We start from the raw sequence: 21,582 nt of genomic DNA, 5'->3' as shown, positions 1-21,582 counted from the left end.
ATTTTTGTATTCAGGAAGTAGGTCTAACCCCTTTGGGAATCAATATGCCAGTATTCAATTCTTTCCTTAATCCCTTATGAACTGAATCTAGCAGGAGGTTAGACCAAGAGATTGAGTGGAGGGTTATAGGTTCTAAGACACAGAAGTTAAGTAAGAGTCAGGAAATTTCTCCTGTGCTTTTGTTAGTTTAATACACTTCACGAGGTTAGAGAAATATGTTCTGTCAGACAGCCATCCATGTCAGCAGTAAGGAGGTAGGAGGATTTAGGGAAATTTCCCAATAACTCCTGGCTTACTGCTTAATGAAGAGAACATTCCCTTGGGATCTTAGATGATTAGACAGAATGGAACACATGAATGATGTATTTTTTAAAAAAATATTTTATACTTAGGAAATCCTGTCATGAGTGCAAATGCAGAGAATGCGGGCGTAACTTCAATATTCTTTAATCCACATCAAATATACTTTTATTTTGGGTGTGAGTACACATCAAAATACAGAAATCTGAAGTTTGAAGCTTAAATAATTAATTGATTTATTAGCATGCCTATAAGAAGACCGATTGAACAGAGTGGTCTCTCTGGCTTCTTTGTCTTCCTCATATTTCTTTTCCTTTCCTCCCCCACAACCCCCTACCACAAGTTCTTATGATACATAGCTAGGTGCAGTAGTGCATTTAGAAATGCTACTCTAAGTGATACTAAAAGATTATCCAAAAAGATTCATATTGTGATTGAACAGGGTGGTGAAATTTAAAGGTTGGGGAGAAAAGAATATAACAAACAAGAAATGCGTTGACCAGGGTGGTGATTCATTTTGCCTATCTCAAATCCATATCCAAGCCCTAAGTAACTGATTTCTTGTGATCAATCTTGACTATGGCTCAATGGCTTATGATTTAGGTTAGGTTAGGTTAGGTTAGGTTAGGTTAGGTTAGGTTAGGTTAGGTTAGGTTAGGTTAGGTTAGGGGTATGGTCTCACTGGTTTAGGAAAACAACACTGGATTTGAAGCCAAGCATATTGCAGTCAAAGTTCATCTACTAAAAACTTGGTTTGAGAACAATTAACATACTTAAACTCCATTTTCCTCAACTGAAAAAAATAAGACCTGTGGTGTATCTGTGGTAACTGTATTTTATGAGGCTGCAGGGCAACACAACACTGTGGGCAGCCTAGTGTGGTGATACACTTTTATTCCCTATACTCTTGAAGCAGAGTTATATGGATCTCTAACAGTCTGAGGCCAGTCTGGTCTACACACTTTATTCCAGTTCAATAAGGGTTACCCAGTGAGACCATGTCTTAAAAACTGCTATAGAAACCTGAGGTGCTACTTTTATTGAAGAAATGTAGGGGATTTACATTTTATAAAGTAAGACATGTCATTCCTGTGTCAGCAGGCCCTCATAGTCTCACAATAAAGTGTGTTTTCAGAAGGAATGCAATCCTGCATATGTGGCTTACAGAAAACATAAAAATATGACAATAAAATAGAGTTGGATGGAGCCAGAGGAAGGTTCGTGATAGATTGCATAAGAACTGTCATAGAATATGTGTGATATGTAGGTCAGAATACTTCAGAAGTCAGACTTAATATGGAAGTGTTGTGATATGGTAAACTATAATTTAGCAAAACCAAAAGATGATAGTTAATATGAATAAACAGATGCTCCTCCTCTTTGACTATTAACATTTCTGTTTCTCTCTGTCTCTCACTCTTTTTTCCCCTGTGATATATATATATATATATATATATATATATATATATAAATTCAAGAGAATAAACTTTGAAGATGCATTTATTATGTTTATTTAATTTTTTTGAAGTTTATTTTTAATGATGGATATTAAATGCTTAACCTCTCTTCTAGTCCACCGCCCACCAGAGGTAGTAGAAAAGAAAGGTAGACCTCTTTAGAAATGGTTCTTTGGAGCACATCCTATCTACATTATCAGTAAATCAGCAGTTCAATCCAAAGGTCAGCAGTGGCAGGTGGATCCACTTGCAACACGTCATGGGTGTATCAGCAGTGGAATTCAGAAGTGTCGGGGCAGCAACAGCAGTGGCGCTACTTAGCAGGAACGGTCAGGCTTCAGTCAAATTGGCACAAGTCAGTAGGAAGGACCAGAAGAGATGCCAAGAGAAGTTCTCTCAGCTGTGGCTCTCTCAACAAAGCAAAGATTAGCAAAGATGGGAGACCAAGAAGCATTGCACAACAAGCTCTACAAGCAAGGCCCTTTCAGTCTCTTGAGTCTATTTATACACCCTTTAAACATCACTCATCCTCCACAGGTCTTGCTTCAGGCCATGAGTCTGACTTTACAAAACTCTTTGTAAGTTTGTCTCAGCTGACATCACTCTGCCAAGTTTGTGGAAGGGGCAAGAAGCCACAGCACACCACCAGAAGTATTTTGGTGCCTTACTCTCTATGGATCCCTGACAACTAACAATGTAAGGTGGACCAATATGTGTATATCCTTAGCAAAGAATCCTTCATCATGTACTTTAGTAGAATAGACTTTCACCTGTGTTTGCTTCAGCAAAACATTCTTCTTGAGTCTGCCTTAATCTTTCACCTGTGTCAGCTTCAATGAAGTGTTCCTTCACATGCTTGCCCCCCCAAAACACCATCCAACACAAATGACTTTCCAAAAAAAACCCTTACATTTCCAGTTCAATTGTATTTACTTTTATAATAATAAATATAAAACCAGTAAACATAGAAACTTGTATAGTGTAATTTAGGAAATTTTACGTACACTCAACTTAAATTAACCACTGTAACCTCAACTACAACACATTAATAAGCCAGAAGCAACTGAAGAGATTGAAAAGATGTGGAATGGACTGTAAGGCTTTTTTTATTGTTTGAGAATTTCATGCATATATAGCATATTTTGGCCAAATCCACTCAATTCTTTCCTCTCCATTTCTTCCCTTTCTATCCATTACCATCATGACTTAATTTCATTTATTCTTTTCTTTTAAAGTGCCTATTTAGTGCTGCATGTGTATAGGGGTACAGTTGTCTATTGGAGTAGACTCCTGGAATACTGATGGAGGTAGTCTCACGGGGGCAGCATGCATGAATACAAGTGACTCTATTTTGCCCAGCAGCTATTGATAGCCAATATCACTACCTCTGGATGGTATATCATTATCTCCCTCCACCACCTGTTCTGAGATTTTCTGTCTTGAGCTTGCTCAGGTGTGATTCATGCTGTGTTCATATGTGCTGGAAAGCACTGCATCTGGAAGCCACTCTCTGCTTCTAGTCACCTACTTCCTGTGGCTCCTATCACACTTTTCCCTACCTTGAGAGGAATATCTACGACATAGATGCCCATTTCTTCATAAGCATTTCTCAGATCAGTTGTGGGACTCTGTGTTAATAAATCTATGATGAGTTTTCAGATGCCCTGATGAACTATTAATGGGAAGTTTAATAGTATTTAGCAGAACAGTGTAGTAACAGGTTCTCCCTGTGGGATGATATCATTACACAGGTGAAGGTAGGTACAAGATAGAATGAGGCCTGTCATTGGATGAGAAGGAAGGATGGGAGGGAGAAAAGTTTTAGAGAGGGAGAAGGAGACTGGAGCAAGGAAGAAGCAGCAGAGAGACCATGGAGGCTGATGTTAAGATTCCTCTCTGCACATTTACAGGCTGTTATGAATATTCTTAAGGGATAGATGTGTACAGGGTTTTGTGTGTTTAGGAGGGCAATTAATCTTATCAATTGGATCAGAGGTTATTGTGTTGTGTGTTCTTTCATATGGCAATTTAAGTTTAGGAGAGTTTGTGGTGGTGGAGACCCTGGGCTGCCACGGAATTGAGATGTATATTTCTGGCATGGTGGCAACTTGCCTTGGGAACTATATGGGTAGAAAGATTGTTGCCAGGTTCAGAGAGAAGCCATTGGCAGTGTGATATGGGATGGAGTAGAGCTTGGCTGACTGAGATGAAGATATCTACCAGATATCTTTGGGGCACTACGGTGCCAGATCTAGTGCAGGGTAGAAGAAAGCTTTTATTTTTTTTAATAAAATTTTACCACAACATCCCCCCCTATGGCCTATTACCTAACCAGCCACAGATTCTTGGTCCTCTTAACATGCTAGGTACAATTACATCTTGTGGGGATTTCCTTAATGTCAATTAGAAAGTGTTTGATTTCACCTATTACATTCATCCCAGCATTCCTTTCTAGCCAGTCCAGTTATTTCAGGATTCAAAGTTGGATAGTGTGGTTGATTACCCTCTTAGGAGCATGCTGTCTTAGTTTGGGTGTCTATTGTTGTGAAGGGACACCATAATCAGAACAACTTGTATAAAGGAAAACATTAATTGTGGCTGGCTTACACTTTTGAGGTCTAATTCATTATTGTCATGGTGGGAAAGATGACAGATTGCAAGTACACATTGTTCTGTAGATTTTGTGTTCTGATTATTATGTGGTGGGAGGATTTTCTTTAACTGGTCCAATTTAATTGGTATTCTATAAGATTCTTGTATTTTCATAGGCATCTTTTTCTTTAGGTTGGGAAATTTTTCTTCTTTGATTTTGTCTAAATTATTTTCTTGGCCTTGGGATTCTTCACATTCTTCTATTCCTATTATTCTTAGATTAGGTCTTTTCATTGTATCCTAGAATTCCTGGATATTTTATGTCAGGATTTTTTTAGATTTAGCACTTTCTTTGGCTGATATAATAATTTCTTCTATTGAATCTTCTACACATGAAACTCTCTCTTCCATCTTTTGTATTCTGTTGGTGTTCTTGTTCTCTTTTCTGTGTTTTACATCTCCAGATTCCATCAGTTTGAGATTTCTTTATTTCTTCTATTTCCATTTTCAGGTCTTGTAAAGTTATATTTATTTCCATAATTTTAGATGGTGGATTAGGAAAGTTCTTCCTGGCAAGTTAAAATAAGATCAAATAGGTTCAGGAGAAAGAGATGTATCTGTATGTAGAAGAACATTCCAACCAAAAGAGAATAGCTAATGCAAGGGGCTTAGGTGGAGAAATATACCTCATGCATTCTAAGAATATTATGATCAGAAGGATAAGTCCCTTCCTGGGCAATCTTTCTATATGTATTTCTGATCATATCTTTGCTGTCACCACCATATTAAAATCCTTGCTCTAATTTTTGTTATTTAGTTATATTTATTACATTTATATATATGCCCATAATATATATACATATATGCTTATATAATGGATTGAATATAAAGAGTTATTTCATAATTTTATATTAATAATTTGCAGTTAATGATAGTTAAAAAAGACAAGTACATATATATCTTTTATTGGATATTTTTAATTTACATTTCAAATGTTATCCCCTTTCCCAGTTTCCTGTCCATAAGCCCCCATCCCATCCCCCTCCTCCTTCTTCTATAAGGGTGTTCCCCCTCCCCCAACCACCCCCACTTCTCGCCTCCCCCCTCACTGACATTCCCCTACACTGGGGGGTCCAGCCTTGGAAGGACCAAGGGCTTTTCTTCCCATTGGTGTCCAACAAGGCCATCCTCTGCTACATATGCAGCTGGAGCCATGGTTTTGTCCAAGTGTACTCTTTGGATGGTGGTTTACTCTCTCGGAGCTCTGGCTTTGGTTGGTATTGTTGTTAGTATGGAGTTACAAGCCCCTTCAGCTCCTTCAGTCCTTTCTCTAATTCCTCCAATGTGGACCCTGTTCTCAGTTCAGTGGTTTGCTGCTAGCATTCACCTCTGTATTTGTCATGCTCTGGTTGAGCTTCTCAGGAGACAGCTATATCAGGCTCCTGTCAGCATGCACTACTTGGCTTTATCAATATTGTCTAAGTTTGGTGGAGATATATATATATATATATATATATATATATATATATATATATATATATATATATAGGCTGTATCCCCAGGTGGGGCAGGCTCTGAATGGCCATTTTTTCAGTCTCTGCTCCAAACTTTTTCTCCATATCTCCTCCTATGAATATTTTTCTTATCCCTTTTAATAAGGACTGAAGCATCCACACTTTGGTCATCCTTCTTCTTGAGTTTCATGTGGCCTGTGGATTGTATCTTGGGTAATTCAAAATTTTGGGCTAACATTCACTTATCAATGAGTGCATACCATGTGTGTTTTTCTGTGATTGGGTTACCTCACTCAGGATGATATTTTCTCTTTCCATCCATTTGCCTAAGAATTTCATGAAGTCATTGTTTTTGATAGCTGAATAATACTCCATTGGGTACATGGATCACATTTTCTGTATCCATTCCTCTGCTGAAGGGCATCTGGGTTCTTTCCAGCTTCTGGATATTATAAATAAGGCTGCTATAAACATAATAAAGCATGCGTTCTTGTTACATGTTTGAACATCATTTGGGTATATGCCCAGAAGTGGTATAGATAGGTCCTTAGGTAGTACTATGTCAATTTCTGAGGAACCTCCAGACTGATTTACAGAGTAGTTGTACCAGTCTTGAATGCCACCAACAATGGAGGAGTGTTTCTCTTTCTCCACATCCTTGCCAGCATCTATTGTCACCAGAGTTTTTGATCTTAGCCATTCTGACTGGCATGACATGGAATCTCAGTGTTGTTTTGATTTGCATTTCCCTAATGACTAAGGATATTGAACATTTCTTTAGGTACTTCTCAGTCACTTGATATTCCTCAGCTGGGATTTCTTTGTTTAGTTCTGTATCCCATTTTTAATTGGGTTATTTGGCTCTCTGGAGTCTATCTTCTTGAGTTCTTTGCATATAGTGGATATTAGCCCTCTATCAGATGTAGAATTAATAAAGATCTTTTCCCAATGTGTTGGTTGTCATTTTGTCCTAATGACAGCATTCTTTACCTTACTAAAGGTTTGCAGTTTCATGAGGTCCCATTTGTCAATCGTGATCTTAGAGCATAAACCATTGGTGTTTCGTTCAAGAAATTTTCCCCAGTCCCCATGTGTTTGAGGCTCTTCCAAATTTTTCCTTTTATTAGTTTGAGTGTATCTGGTGTTATGTGGAGGACCTCGAACCACTTGGACTTAAGCTTTGTATGGGGCAATCAATAGGGGTCAGCCAATTTGCATTCTTCTACATGCTGACCTCCAGTTGAACTAGCACCATTTGTTGAAAATGTTATCTTTTTTTCACTGGATGGTTTTAGCTCCTTTGTCAAAGACCAAGTGACCATAGGTGTGTGGGTTCATTTCTGGGTCTTCAATACTATTCCATTGTTATACCTGCCAGTCTCTGTACTAATACTGTACATTTTTTTAAAATATCACAATTGCTCTGTACTACAGCTTGAGATCAGGGATGGTGATTCCCCCAGGAGTTCTTTTATTGTTGAGGATAGTTTTCGCTATCTTGGGTTTTTTTTGTTATTCCAAATGAATTTGCAAATTGCTTTTTCCAACTATATGAAAAACTGAGTTGGAATTTTGATGGGGATTGCATTGAATCTATACATTACTTTTGGCAAAATAACTACTTTTACTATATTAATCCTGCCAATCCATGAGCATGGGAGGTCTTTCCATCTTCTAATGTCTTATTCATTTCTTTCTTCAGAGACTTGAAGTTCTTGTCATACAGATATTACACGTGCTTGTTTAAAATCACACTGAGGTATTTTATATTATTTGGGACTATTATGAAGGGTACCATTTTCCTAATTTCTTTCTCAGCCTGTTTATCCTTTGAGTAGAGGAAGGCTACTGATTCATTTGAGTTAATTTTATACCCCGACACTTTTCTGAAGTTGTGTATCATGCTTAGTATTTCTCTGGTGGAACTTTTGGAGTCATTTAAGTGTACTATCTTATCATCTGCAAATAGTAGATGACTTCTTCCTTTCCTATTTATATCCCTTTGGTCTCCTTTTGTTGTCTGATTGTTCTGACTAGGACTTCGAATATTATATTGAATAAGTAGGGAGAGAGTGGGCAGCCTTGTCTAGTCCCTGATTTTAGTGGGATTGCTTCAAGTTTCTCTCCATTTAGTTTGATGTTGGCTGCTGGTTTGCTATATATTGCTTTTACTATGTTTGGTTATGGGCCTTGAATTTCTGATCTTTCCAGGACTTTTATTATCAATGGGTTTTGAATTTTGTTAAATGCTTTCTCAGCATCTAATGAAATGATCACCTGTTTTTTTCTTTGAGTTTGTCTATATAGTGGTTTACATTGATGGATTTCCATACATTGAACCATCCCTTCATCCCTGGGATGGAGTCTACTTGATCATGATGGATGATTGTTTTGATGTGTACTTGCATTCATTTTACAAGAATTTTATTGAGTGTTTTTTGCGTTGATATTCTTAAGGGAAATTGATCTGAAGTTGTCTTTCTCTGTTGTCTTTGTGTGGTTTAGGAATAAGCTTAATTGTGGCTTCATAGAAAGAATTGGGTAGTTCCTTCTGTTTCTATTTTGTGGGATAGTTTGGATAGTATTGGTATGAGGTCTTCTATGTAGGTCTGATAGAATTCTGCACTATACACATCTGGACCCGGGCTTTTTTGGGTTGAGATACTTTTAATAACTGCTTCTATTTCTTTAGGAGTTAAGGGACCATTTAGGGGGTTCATATGATCCTGATTTAATTTTGGTACTTGGTATCTATCTAGAAAATTGTCCATTCCATCCAGATTTTCCAATTTTGTTGAATATAGGCTTTTGTAGTAGGATCTGATAATTTTTTTAATTTCTTCAGATTCTGTTCTTATGTCTTCTATTTCATATCTGACCTTCTTAATTTGGATATACTCTATGTATTCTTTGATTAGTCTGGCTATGGGTTTATCTATCTTGTTGATGTTCTCAAAGAACCAGCTCCTGATTTTGTTAATTCTTTGTGTAGTTTTTTTGTTTTTGTTTTTGTTTTTTTTGTTTGTTTCTACTTGGTTGATTTCAGTCCTGAGTTTGATTATTTCCTGCCATCTACTCCTCTTGAGTATATTTGCTTCTTTTTGTTCTAGAGCTTTTAGGTGAGCTCTCAAGCTGCTAATACATGATCGCTCCAGTTTCCTTTGGAGGCAATCAGAGCTCTGAGTTTCCTCTTAGCACTACTTTCATCGTGGTCAATAATTTTGGGTGTGTTGTGCCTTCATTTTCATTAAATTCTATCATGTCTTTATTTCTTCCTTGACCAAGTTATCATTGAGTAGAGCATTGTTCAACTTCCATGTATACATGGGCTTTCTGTCATTTTGTTGTTATTGAAGACCAGCCTTAGTTCATGGTGATCTGATAGGATGCATGGAATTATTTCAATCTTCTTTTATCTGTTGAGACCTGTTTTGTGACTGATTATATAGTTAACTTCAGAGAAGGTACCATGAGGTGCTGAGAAGAGGTATAATCTTTTGTTTTAGGATAAAATGTTGTATAGATATGTGTTAAACCCAGTTGGTTCATAATTTCTGTTAGGATCACTGTGTTTGTGTTTAGTTTCTGTTTCCATGATCTGTCCATTGATGAGAGTGGTGTGTTGAAGTCTTCCACTATTATTGTGTGAGGTGCAATGTTTGCTTTGAGCTTATTAAGGCTTCATTTATGAATGTAGATGTTCTTGAATTTGGAGCATATTTGAGACTGAGAGTTCATCTTGTTGGATTTTTCCTTTGAGGAGTGTGAAGTGTCCTTCCTTATCTTTTTTGATAAATTTTTGTTGAAAGTCAATTTTATTCATTACTTTAATAGCTACTCCAGCTTGTTTCTTCAGACATTTGCTTGGAAAAATCTTTTCTAGCCTTTTATTCTGAGGTAATGTCTGTCTATATCAATGAGGTGTGTTTCCTGTATACAGCAAAATACTAGGTCCTGTTTCTATATTTAGTCTGTTAGTCTATGTCTTTTTATTGGGGAATTGATTCCAGTGAAGTTAAGACATATTACGGAATAGTGATTTTTTTCTTGTTATATACAACTTTTAGAGTTGTAATTATGTTTGTGTGGCTATCTTCTTTTGGGTTTGTTGAAAGAAGATTAATTTCTTGCTTTTCCTAGGGTGTAGTTTCCCTCTTTGTATTGAAGTTTTCCATTTATTATCCTTTGTAGGGCTGGATTTCTGGAAAGATATTGTGTAAATTTAGTTTTGTCATGGAATATCTTGGTTTCTCCATCTATAGTAATTGAGAGTTTTGCTAGATATAGTAGCCTGGGCTGGCATTTGTGTTCTCTTGGGGTCTGTATGACATCTGCCCAGGATCTTTTCACTTTCATAGTCTCTGTTGAGAAGTTTGGTGTAATTCTTATAGGTTTACCTTTATATGTTACTTGCCCTTTTCCCCTTACTGTTCTTAGTATTCTTTCTTTGCTCTGTGCATTTGGTGTTTTGATTATTATGTGACAGGAGGAATTTCTTTTTTTCTGGTACAATATTTCTGGAGTTCTGTAGACTTCTTTTATGTTTATGGGCATCTCTTTCTTTAGGTTAGGAAAGTTTTCTTCCATTTACTGGCCCTTCAAGTTGGGAACATTTGCTCTCTTCTATACCTATTATCCTTAGGTTTGGTCTTTTCATTTTGTCCTGGATTTCCTGGATGCTTTGGGTTAGAGTTTTTTGTGATTTGCATTTTCTTTGACTATTGTGTCAATGTTTTCTATGGTATCTTCTGCCCCCCGAGATTCTCTTTTCAATATCTTGTAGTTTGTTAGTGATGCCTGTGTGTGTGACTCCTGATCTCTTTCCTAGGTTTTCTATGTCCCGAGTTGTCTCCCTTTGTGATTTCTTTATTGTTTCTGTTTCCAGTTTTAGATTCTGCATAGTCTTGTTCAATTCCTTCACCTCTTTGATTGTTTTTCCCTGTAACTCTTTAAAGGATTTTTGTGTTTTCTCTTTTAGATCTTCTCCTCATTTACCTGTGTTTTCCTGTATTTCTTTAAGGGAGTTATTTATGTCCTTCTTAAAGTCCATCATCACCATGAGATGTGATTATAAGTCCAATTCTTGTTTTCCAGTGTGTTGTGGTATCTAGGACTTCCTGTGCTGGGAGAACTGTGTTCTGATGATGCCAGGTAGTCATGGTTTTTCTTGCTTAGGTTCTTCTGCTTGCCTCGCACCATCTGGTTATCTCTGATGTTAGTTGGTCTTCCTGTCTGGAGCTTGTGCCTCCTGTGGACCATTGAGCCTGTGATCTTAGGAGTGAGTGCACTCCTGAAAGACCAGCACTCTCTAATCAGGCTTTTTTTCCAGAGGCCTGTGACAGCCTTAGCTCTGGGTACAGATGGAGACTAGAACATTCTTTTACCAGGCTGTTCAGTGGTTCCTGTGCTATGTACTGCTGGCAGTTCCCTCTTTGGATAGTTAGTGGAGCAAAAATGGGGTCTCATTTGTGGTCTTAGGAGTGAGAGCACTCTTGGGAGAGCAGATTTCTCTAGGCAGGTTTTGGGTTCAGAGGACTGTGGGTCAGCCTTAACTCTGGGCACAGATCAAATATTATTTTTCTTATGTATGAATTAACCAATTTTTAGTTTATCGTGGTTGTTTGAGTAAGAATGGATCCCATCGATTCATACATTTGAATGAGCGAATGGTTCTATTTGAAAGGTTTATAATGGTTAAGAGGTATGGCCTTGTTGGATATGGAAGAAGGAATTTACTCTTTTGGCTGTTTGTTTTTGTCTTCATTAGAAGCTCTATTCCTTCACTGGTATTCTACTTCTTTAGGATGCCAGTGTTTGAAGACATATGAGACATCCAGCCAAATGTACTAAACATTTGCTGGATACTTGGACTTTCTGTTTATAGACAGATTAGCTGGATCACAGCTTGTAAGTCATTTTAATAAACCATGCACACACACACACACACGCACACACACACACACACACACACACACACACACAGAGTCATTATACAAGGTCCGTTATTCTAAATAATACTGACTAATATATATTTTCTGACAATTTTCTATAATCTTGACATAGATATCCTCTTGTTTTCATAGTTCTGGTTTATCTATGGTCATCTACCTTTTAAAGTTTCTCTTGAACTCTTTCCAACAAACAAGACATGTGCTTATATTTTAAAGAGAGAAAGAAGATGAGGGAAGGTAGGGGTTATCTAGGAGAAGTTAGGAAAGGTGAACTATGATCAGCATATAGCACACAAATTTTTTTTTACAAAGGCATTGAGCTCAAGTGCAGAAAATCCTTTAATTCTCTTTTTATTTTGGTACTTTTCTAAACACTTAAAATTTTAGTTTATACTGATATATAAAGAATACTGTGAATTAATAGTGAGGCATTTGTTACCTTATTTCACAGTAGGAAAGATAAAAATCATTTGAAAACTCTGATATTTCCCACGTACATATACCAGTAAATAAAATGCTTTCAAGGTAACATAGTAAAAAAAAAAAGCAGGTAACCAAACATGAAAACTGGTCCCAGTCTAATATTCTTTCAAGAATATTCACTTCTGAATTTATCAGTTACTCTAATATATTAGAAGTAATATTGAAAAGATTAAAAAGAAAATTCGAGATGTGCATGTTTATGTGTAATACCTAAATAAAAAATTCCAAATAGGTAGTTTTATTGTATTTTCTTTCAAATTATCTAGTAATGTGATTGAATTGTGAGTTTCTGAGTGTAATAACCAGTTCCCTAATATTTTTTTCCTACAGAAATAAAACTTTCAACTAATAAAATAATGTTTTCAAATATCCTATTTTATATATCTTTTCTGTATTTATTTTACTCTCAAATTATATATATACTGTACCTCCTTGGTTATTCAATTTTTAATGGAAAATTGGGAAATAATTTTCAGTTATTTCTTCCAAGAAAAATTGTAGCTATAATATATCCTAAGTCATTCCATGTGTCTGAGTCCTATCTCAAGAAAACTTGACACTAGACAAACTTTTTAATTTTTTTTACATCTTTAAAACTATCTCTAAACTATTTTTTTCTGTGCATCCAGATATTAGAATTTTTTGAACCTGATACTCAAAGATAATCATGCAAAAGTCCTTTTGACATGGACCTGTAGTAAAATGAAAACAAATATTTCCAACTACTGTATTAAATTCTGTACTGATAGAAACACACAGCTCATTAGAGGTGCCTTTAAAAGTCCATGACCAGTTCTCACAAGTCTTACAATGAATTAAACAGTGTCTTAATGAAGTGGGCAGGGTTAGGGCATAGGAACACCTTTTTTGAATAATGTTCTTTAGAAAATTCAAATTTATTCCTGTCATAACTACTAAATGGTAAGAAAGCCAGTGCTCTCACCTCTTCTAAATGTGGTATAATTTTTCTTACTGTATTACCTTATCTCTGCTTAAATTCCAAGAATCAATCAATCTTTCTTTCTTTCTCTCTTTCTTTCTTTCTTTCTTTCTTTCTTTCTTTCTGTACTATGTAATCTGATAGCTAATTATAAAGTGGAAAATATGATTATTTTAAATCAAATTTGTTGAAAATGGAATTGAAAGGTTTGCATAATCTGTCTTTTAAGTTTTAATACTGAATTAGACAAATTTCTTTTTTTGTTTCTCCATGTTTACATTTTGTGATGTCACCTATATGCATCTGTCTGTAGAACTCTGAAACTATTTATTATTCTCTTTTCTAGAGATGTCCAGATGTTCAGCTACAGGGTAGTGTTACTGCCCAGACTAGTGCAGCTGGTTAGAAGACAGTACTAAATATGCACAGCATCTGTGCTTTGTCTTGGGAGGCTGAATTTCAATTAATTAAATGTGCAGCTAATTTACAAAGATCTTGTTTTTTCAGTTAAACCGACTGTGGAGCAGAAGTAATTTTTAAAGTCAAGAATGAACACTTTAACAGAAAACTTCACTCTACATAGATGCTTCAACTCTACTAACAGAATGAAAATAAGTATCTTAATAAAGAACAACACTGTTGTTCTACCCACAGATCATAGATGTACTTTTAAAAAGCCTCACGTTATTCATCTTTGTAAGATTAAATGAAAATTAGACTCATTTCTTTTGGAATTTAGTTTAAATGCCCATCATTTCTTCTTGTATCTTCTGCTTCATGTTTGCTTATATGTAAAGCATAAGATAAAGCAGTGAAAAAAAAGGATCATTTCAACGTTTATTAAGTTAATAGTAGTCAGATAACAACTACAGCCTATATCACTTATGATTACAGTTGAGATGTTTCGATAAATTTCCTAGCTTAATATTCTGTTAGGTGGTCTTTTGTCATTCTTCAGGCATTTGAAAAATAGATTTTATGAAATATTCTAACAGTAAATGCTTACAAAATCTCCTGAACATCTGTAACAAATTAAATAAGCTTGTAAATATAATAAATAAGCTAACATGAGTACTACTAGGGAATAAACAAAACTCGATTTACTTTGCCTTGGCTAGTTGCAAATAATTCTATTTGTAATGGTTTTTGCATTCTCTGTAGTATACATGCCAGATAACTGTTTGATAGTAGGGACCACCAAACTCATTAGTTTAAAAAAAATGAAAAGGCAGAACTGCAGAACATTTTCAGCTTCAATACAGAATGTGAAACTGGAATCATGTAGTGTTTTGGCATTCAGACGAACAAAATCTTCCTGAATCTTAACATTTCTTCTTGTCATGTGGACTGAATCATGTCTCTCTTCAATTCATATGTTGCAGCCGTGACTCTCCCATACCTCATTTAGAGACTGAGCATTTATCAGATGATTAATGTTGAATGAGGTTGCATAGGAAGAGTGTTAATGAGACAGAAGTCATGGCCTTTTAAGGGAGATGGCTTTAGGAAAGCAGACTGATCAAAGATTTTCCTCTTTGTCTACCACTGAAGAGCATTAAAAGAAAACTAACCTCTATTTCAGAGTAAAAGTCATCACTAGAATCTGACCATGACAGCACATTTCCTTGGATTTCCACACTTCAGAAATATGAGAAATAAACTTGTGTTGTATAGACCACAGTCTATAGCATTTGATCATTATAATCCAAGTGAACTAACACAGGCTATCATGGCCAATGATGTAATTCTTAATTATTTATAACAGGTTACGAAGCTTCTTTGTGACTCCAATACTGGTAAAGATTTAGACAGTTCATTTCAGCTTGCTGTGAAAGTGTCGGTATTGATATGTAGAGAATTTCAATGAACAGATGAGCAAACTGGCATCAACTTTATTCTTCAAGACAATACATTTTATTTATCTTGAAGGCACCTTCTGGGATGCCACATTCTAGGAAGGTAGGAAGCAAATCATCACCCATGTAAAGGACCCAGGGGACCTTTCCAGTTTCTCTGGAATTGGTAACAATATCTGATTTTTGAGCACAAGAGAAATTAAACTTTGCAGCATGTTGCTATTTGAATGACCTACTCTGTGGAATTACAGCAGCGAGCTAATCCTTTAGGAGCGATGGCTCTATCAATCTTTGGATTTTTCTAATGTGGAAGCTACTCAATTGCATCTCAGAAATCAGGGAGGTAATTACTCATGCAGACAGCACAAAATGAGAGGGAAAAATGCAAGTTCTGCTGAGTATTCCTTTTAGAACAAGCAGTGGAACAAGGAAAAGCGCCTCTGTAATCAGTCAAGTCCCTGCAGTAATTTTTCAGGTGCTGAAGGCTGGGGTGAGAATACACGCTATGAAAGTTAGCACAGCAGTGGAGCCATGGGACTGGGTTAGGAGACAGAGCAGAAGGTATTTCTTGGTTTCTAAGAAAGAATTCTATTGGGAGTACGTTTTAGCTGCTAAGTATTCCAAAACTTAAGTCTAATGTGTCATCTGCCACAAGTCTCATCATTCCATAAATTAGAATTATTTCTTTTTAAAAATAAGGAGATATTCTTTTTTTTGTTTTTTTTTTTTGTTTTTGTTTTTTTTTATTAACTTGAGTATTTCTTATATACATTTCGAGTGTTATTCCCTTTCCCGGTTTCCGGGCAAACATCCCCCTCCCCCCTCCCCTTCCTTATGGGTGTTCCCCTCCCAACCCTCCCCCCATTGCCGCCCTCCCCCCATAGACTAGTTCACTGGGGGTTCAGTCTTAGCAGGACCCAGGGCTTCCCCTTCCACTGGTGCTCTTACTAGGATATTCATTGCTACCTATGGGGTCAGAGTCCAGGGTCAGTCCATGTATAGTCTTTAGGTAGTGGCTTAGTCCCTGGAAGCTCTGGTTGCTTGGCATTGTTGTACTTTTGGGGTCTCGATCCCCTTCAAGCTCTTCCAGTTCTTTCTCTGATTCCTTCAATAGGGGACCTATTCTCAGTTCAGTGGTTTGCTGCTGGCATTCGCCTCTGTATTTGCTGTATTCTGGCTGTGTCTCTCAGGAGCGATCTACATCCGGCTCCTGTCGGTCTGCACTTCTTTGCTTCATCCATCTTGTCTAATTGGGTGGCTGTATATGTATGGGCCACATGTGGGGCAGGCTCTGAATGGGTGTTCCTTAAGTCTCTGATTTAATCTTTGCCTCTCCCTTCCCTGCCAAGGGTATTCTTTTTCCTCATTTAAAGAAGGAGTGAAGCATTCACATTTTGATCATCCGTCTTGAGTTTCGTTTGTTCTAGGGATCTAGGGTAATTCAAGCATTTGGGCTAATAGCCACTTATCAATGAGTGCATACCATGTATGTCTTTCTGTGATTGGGTTAGCTCACTCAGGATGATATTTTCCAGTTCCAACCATTTGCCTACGAATTTCATATACTCGTTGTTTTTGATAGCTGAGTAATATTCCATTGTGTAGATGTACCACATTTTCTGTATCCATTCCTCTGTTGAAGGGCATCTGGGTCCTTTCCAGCTTCTGGCTATTATAAATAAGGCTGCGATGAACATAGTGGAGCATGTATCTCTTTTATATGTTGAGGCATCTTTTGGGTATATGCCCAAGAGAGGTATAGCTGGATCCTCAGGCAGTTCAATGTCCAATTTTCTGAGGAACCTCCAGACTGATTTCCAGAATGGTTTTACCAGTCTGCAATCCCACCAACAATGGTGGAGTGTTCCTCTTTCTCCACATCCTCGCCAGCATCTGCTGTCACCTGAGTTTTTGATCTTAGCCAATCGCACTGGTGTGAGGTGAAATCTCAGCGTTGTTTTGATTTGCATTTCCCTTATGACTAAAGATGTTGAACATTTCTTTAGGTGTTTCTTAGCCATTCGGCATTCCTCAGCTGTGAATTCTTTGTTTAGCTCTGAACCCCATTTTTTAATAGGGTTATTTGTTTCCCTGCGGTCTAACTTCTTGAGTTCTTTGTATATTTTGGATATAAGGCCTCTATCTGTTGTAGGATTGGTAAAGATCTTTTCCCAATCTGTTGGTTGCCGTTTTGTCCTAACCATAGTGTCCTTTGCCTTACAGAAGCTTTGCAGTTTTATGAGATCCCATTTGTCGATTCTTGATCTTAGAGCATAAGCCATTGGTGTTTTGTTCAGGAAATTTTTTCCAGTGCCCATGTGTTCCAGATGCTTCCCTAGTTTTTCTTCTATTAGTTTGAGTGTGTCTGGTTTGATGTGGAGGTCCTTGATCCACTTGGACTTAAGCTTTGTACAGGGTGATAAGCATGGATCGATCTGCATTCTTCTACATGTTGCCCTCCAGTTGAACCAGCACCATTTGCTGAAAATGCAATCTTTTTTCCATTGGATGGTTTTGGCTCCTTTGTCAAAAATCAAGTGACCATCGGTGTGTGGGTTCATTTCTGGGTCTTCAATTCTATTCCATTGGTCTATCTGTCTGTCTCTGTACCAATACCATGCAGTTTTTATCACTATTGCTCTGTAATACTGCTTGAGTTTAGGGATAGTGATTCCCCCTGAAGATAAGGAGATATTCTTAAAATAAACTAATTGTAGGAAAGGATTTAAAATATGTCAGGGTAGATTTTAGGTTACTCTAGGCTTCCTTATGTTGCTCCAAATTAAAAGCATCCAGCATAAACCTCCATGTTGCCACAAAAGCTTTGTCATTTAAGCAGCTAAAAGACAATCTCATAACTAAAGCAAAGAGTGAATTGACTACTATTCTCAAAGGTGTGTGGTCAGTGCATTTGATCTTGCTTGCTTGTGCTTTTAATATTATATACACAGGTATGTGTTATAAATAATCTTTTCCTCCTATTCAAACTTTCCTACCTCTTAATCAAACATAAATACTTCCTATTTCAGTTATGTAATTGAATATTTAACTCAAATTGGTCTTCATTTTTCTTCACAGGGAACATGAAAAAAAAAAAAAACAACAACAACTGGCCAAGCAATTTGTTCAGCGTACTGTCTATAGTCATATACATTCCACATGTGTAAACTAGTGGTGGTAGTGTTTTATAGAGATAACATATTTTCAATAGGTGAAGCATTTTTATATTGTCAGTCATATAAGAAAAGGTTTGTATGTAAATGTACAAAATGATACAATTATATTGGGTCATTAGCTTCAAGAGTTTCTATATCTATGAGTAGGATGAGAAGTAGAAATAGAGAATATTTACATTTCTACTCTATATGAATAGCTTAAGTATACATTTGATTTTAGGTTTTTGGTGTTTTTTTTTTTAGATTTTAGTTCCAGAGAGTTAACAATTGGGGATTTTTGCAACCATGTAAGTGTACTTCTGCAGCATTAAGGCATTAAGTTATGAAAGAGGAATGGAGGTGAAGACTCATCCTGAGAATGGAGCTCTGGTCTACAACCTTTAGAACGCAGGGACTTTGAGGTTTCATTTGTTTGTTTGTTTACTCATTTTTATCATGCCATTTTTGTTGACTCTCTGGGAGTTTCATCTTTTCAATCGCACTCACTTGTCTGTCCTTCTGTGTTTGCTCCCTCATCGCTGTGATCTCACCCCCCAAAAAAACCCTACAACTAAAAATAAGTGTAAAAAAAACACAAAGAAAATAAATGATCAAGGAAACTCCGTGTTATCTATATACTCACTGGAGCATGGGCAAACTCTCAGTGGCTTGTTCCTTAAATAGAAACGAGTCACTCTCCTCCCTCGCCCCAGCAAGAAGTCCTCAGTTGTGGAGAGCAACATTTCAGCATCCCCATTTCATCTTTTAAAGGGTTGATCTTGATGGCCTCCTACCTTGGCTGTTACCTTTTTTGGAGGAAGGTTTGGGGGTGGGTGTTATTATGGAAACCCTTCATGTTTCTTTTTCTCAACTGCGTGTCTACTGTCATCATTGACATTGCAGCAAAAGTAGCCTCCTTGCTTTCCACAGTCAGCAGGAAGGATAGATCATGGACCTCTATGTGGTTTCTGGTGATAGTGCAGACCACAAACACTGCTCCCAACTGCGGTATGACCATATATCCAGACAAGACCCTTAAAGGCAGCCTGGACCACAGTATCAGTTTGGCCCCTGGCAACGATGTGGTCCAAGGATATCAACTGTTTCAGGCTGCAACAAAGACCAGAGACATACAAAGAAACTTTGGTGGTAATATGGACCATGGATGTCAACACAGACCCCTGCTGCAGCAGGTCCTAGGTGTGGCCCTCAGGGATAGCACAAACTCACCTATGGCCTCAGGTGGCAGCCCAGGCCACCTGAGTCAATATGGACTCCTACAGCAACATGGCCCACTGACATTAACATGACTTCAGGCTGCAGCACATACCATAGATACCTAGATGGCCTTCAGTAGAAAGACAGGCCATGACATCAATGCAGACCCATGGAGAAGCAGGAACATGGGCCCAGACATGGCTCTCAGTGAGAATATGGACCTGAGTATCACTATGGACTCATGTTGCTTCTCAGTCCACTCACGTCAACATTTATGTATTTTCATTGGAAATAGATTCTTTTCTCATACAATGTACCCTGACCACAGTTCCCCTTTTCTCCACTCCCCTCATACTCACTAGCACCTCCCCTTTCCCCTATTCACCCTCTCTAACTTCTTTCAGCAAAGAGTAGGCCTCTAAGAGATAACAATCAAACATGACAAAACAAAATACAATAAGACAAGGCAAAAGAATCAAAGCATACCCTTTCCACAATTAGTCCCACAAAAACAGCAAGCAAACAGCCATAACATATACACAGAAGACCTGGTGCAGACCCGGTAGTCCTTGCACATGCTCCTTCAGTCTCTGTGAGCCCATATGAGCCCTGTTTAGTTGATTCAATGGACTGTGTCAACCTGGTGTTCTCCATCCCCTTTGACTTGTACAATCTTTCCATCCCCTGGTCCATGGTTTTTCCCAGGTTCTGAGGGAAGGGACTCGATGGAAATCTGTGATTTAGACTCTCACCATAATGTCTGGCTGTGAGTCTCTGCATCTGCTCCCATATGCTGCACCAAAAGGAGTAAAGCAGAATATCATTAGGATCATTTCACTAATGAAGAAAAAGAGCCCAGTTATGCATGAAACGCACATATCCAAAATAAAACATGGCAAGAACTTAGTGCAGTGGAAACTTTTATTTTTTGTAAGACTAGTTGTGTTTGATTCTACTCTAGGTTTCTCGGCTATCAGACTCCTGTTCCTGGCTATCCAAGCTGTGTTTGGCAAGGGCTCCCTCTCATAGGATGGGCCTGCAAGTTCTCTTCTCTGCTATCATCGATCCAGCACCTCTTGAAGGAAGAACAGATTGTAGGTCAAAAGTTTTGTGCCTGTGTTGGTGTCCATGCTTCTCTTTTAGTAGCCTACAGAGTATCCTCCCACACCAAAGAGACAAGAATATAGGATGAAGGTTCCAGCTCATCTGTAAGTTCAGTGAGCTGTGTAGATGTTGTCCTTGGCAATGGGGCACCAATGGAAGTTTTCAGGGAGCAACTCTCTATCCTAGTACCAGCCTGGTTGTCTGGGGATCCCCACTGGACTCCCTTGGCCAAGAAATCACATAAATAGAATCTAGTCTTACCAGTGGGTGTCTTGCCTGGCTACGAGAGGCCAGTTCAGACTCTGTATCCCCCAACCACTAGGGGTCACCACTAGGATCCCCCTCTTAGATTCCAGGAAGTTTTCACCGCATTAAGTTTCTATACTGTTTGCCCACATTTTATTTTGGATATGAACATGTAATAATAAGTGGTCTCTTTCTCTTCAGAAAGTCAATTTAAAGTTTACAAAACTGGTCTATGGCCATATCACCCTGAATATGCCCGATCTCTTCTGATCTCGGAAGCTAAGCAGGGTCGGGCCTGGTTAGTCCTTGGATGAGAGACTGGCTGGGAATACCCGGTGCTATAGGTTTTAAAAAAGAAAGAAAGAAAGACAGAAAGTTTGAAAAACTGTCATAGTAACTATGTATTACATGTCTTGCCTTCTCTTTGTCTTTGTAGAATAAATCAGTTTTTGTTATATTTTATAGAAGAGTGAAATATTGATAATGTACTCATTTTTACTGTTTCTCATGTTGGGGATCAAACCCAACTTGTACTTTCTGGCAAGTGATCCACCAGTGTTATACATCCCAGCCTAGTGGCTTAGCATTTGAATACATGAAGGTGTTCAATTCTCATGTTTTTGTATATATAGTAATTAAAAGAACAAATTCCAATGAAAGGAAATAGCAAAGTGTGGCAGGACCTTCCCCTAATGAATAAAGATTTCATGAACTAACCACTGGGCGAGGAGTAGGTTGGACTTTCGGGTCAGAGGGGAAAAGAGGA

The 21,582-nt window shown here is 37.6% G+C and overlaps 1 pseudogene; it reads left to right on the top strand.

The window, feature by feature from the left end:
* The first annotated feature begins 21,044 nt into the window (after positions 1–21,044).
* LOC120102040 (5S ribosomal RNA) lies at positions 21,045–21,163 on the top strand (annotated as a pseudogene).
* The last annotated feature ends 419 nt before the right edge of the window (positions 21,164–21,582 follow it).

Source organism: Rattus norvegicus, chromosome 3, assembly GCF_036323735.1.
Source record: "Rattus norvegicus strain BN/NHsdMcwi chromosome 3, GRCr8, whole genome shotgun sequence".
Classification (NCBI taxonomy): domain Eukaryota; kingdom Metazoa; phylum Chordata; class Mammalia; order Rodentia; family Muridae; genus Rattus; species Rattus norvegicus.
The sequence above is the reverse complement of the archived record's forward strand: the minus strand, read 5'-3'. Positions and strand labels throughout refer to the sequence as shown.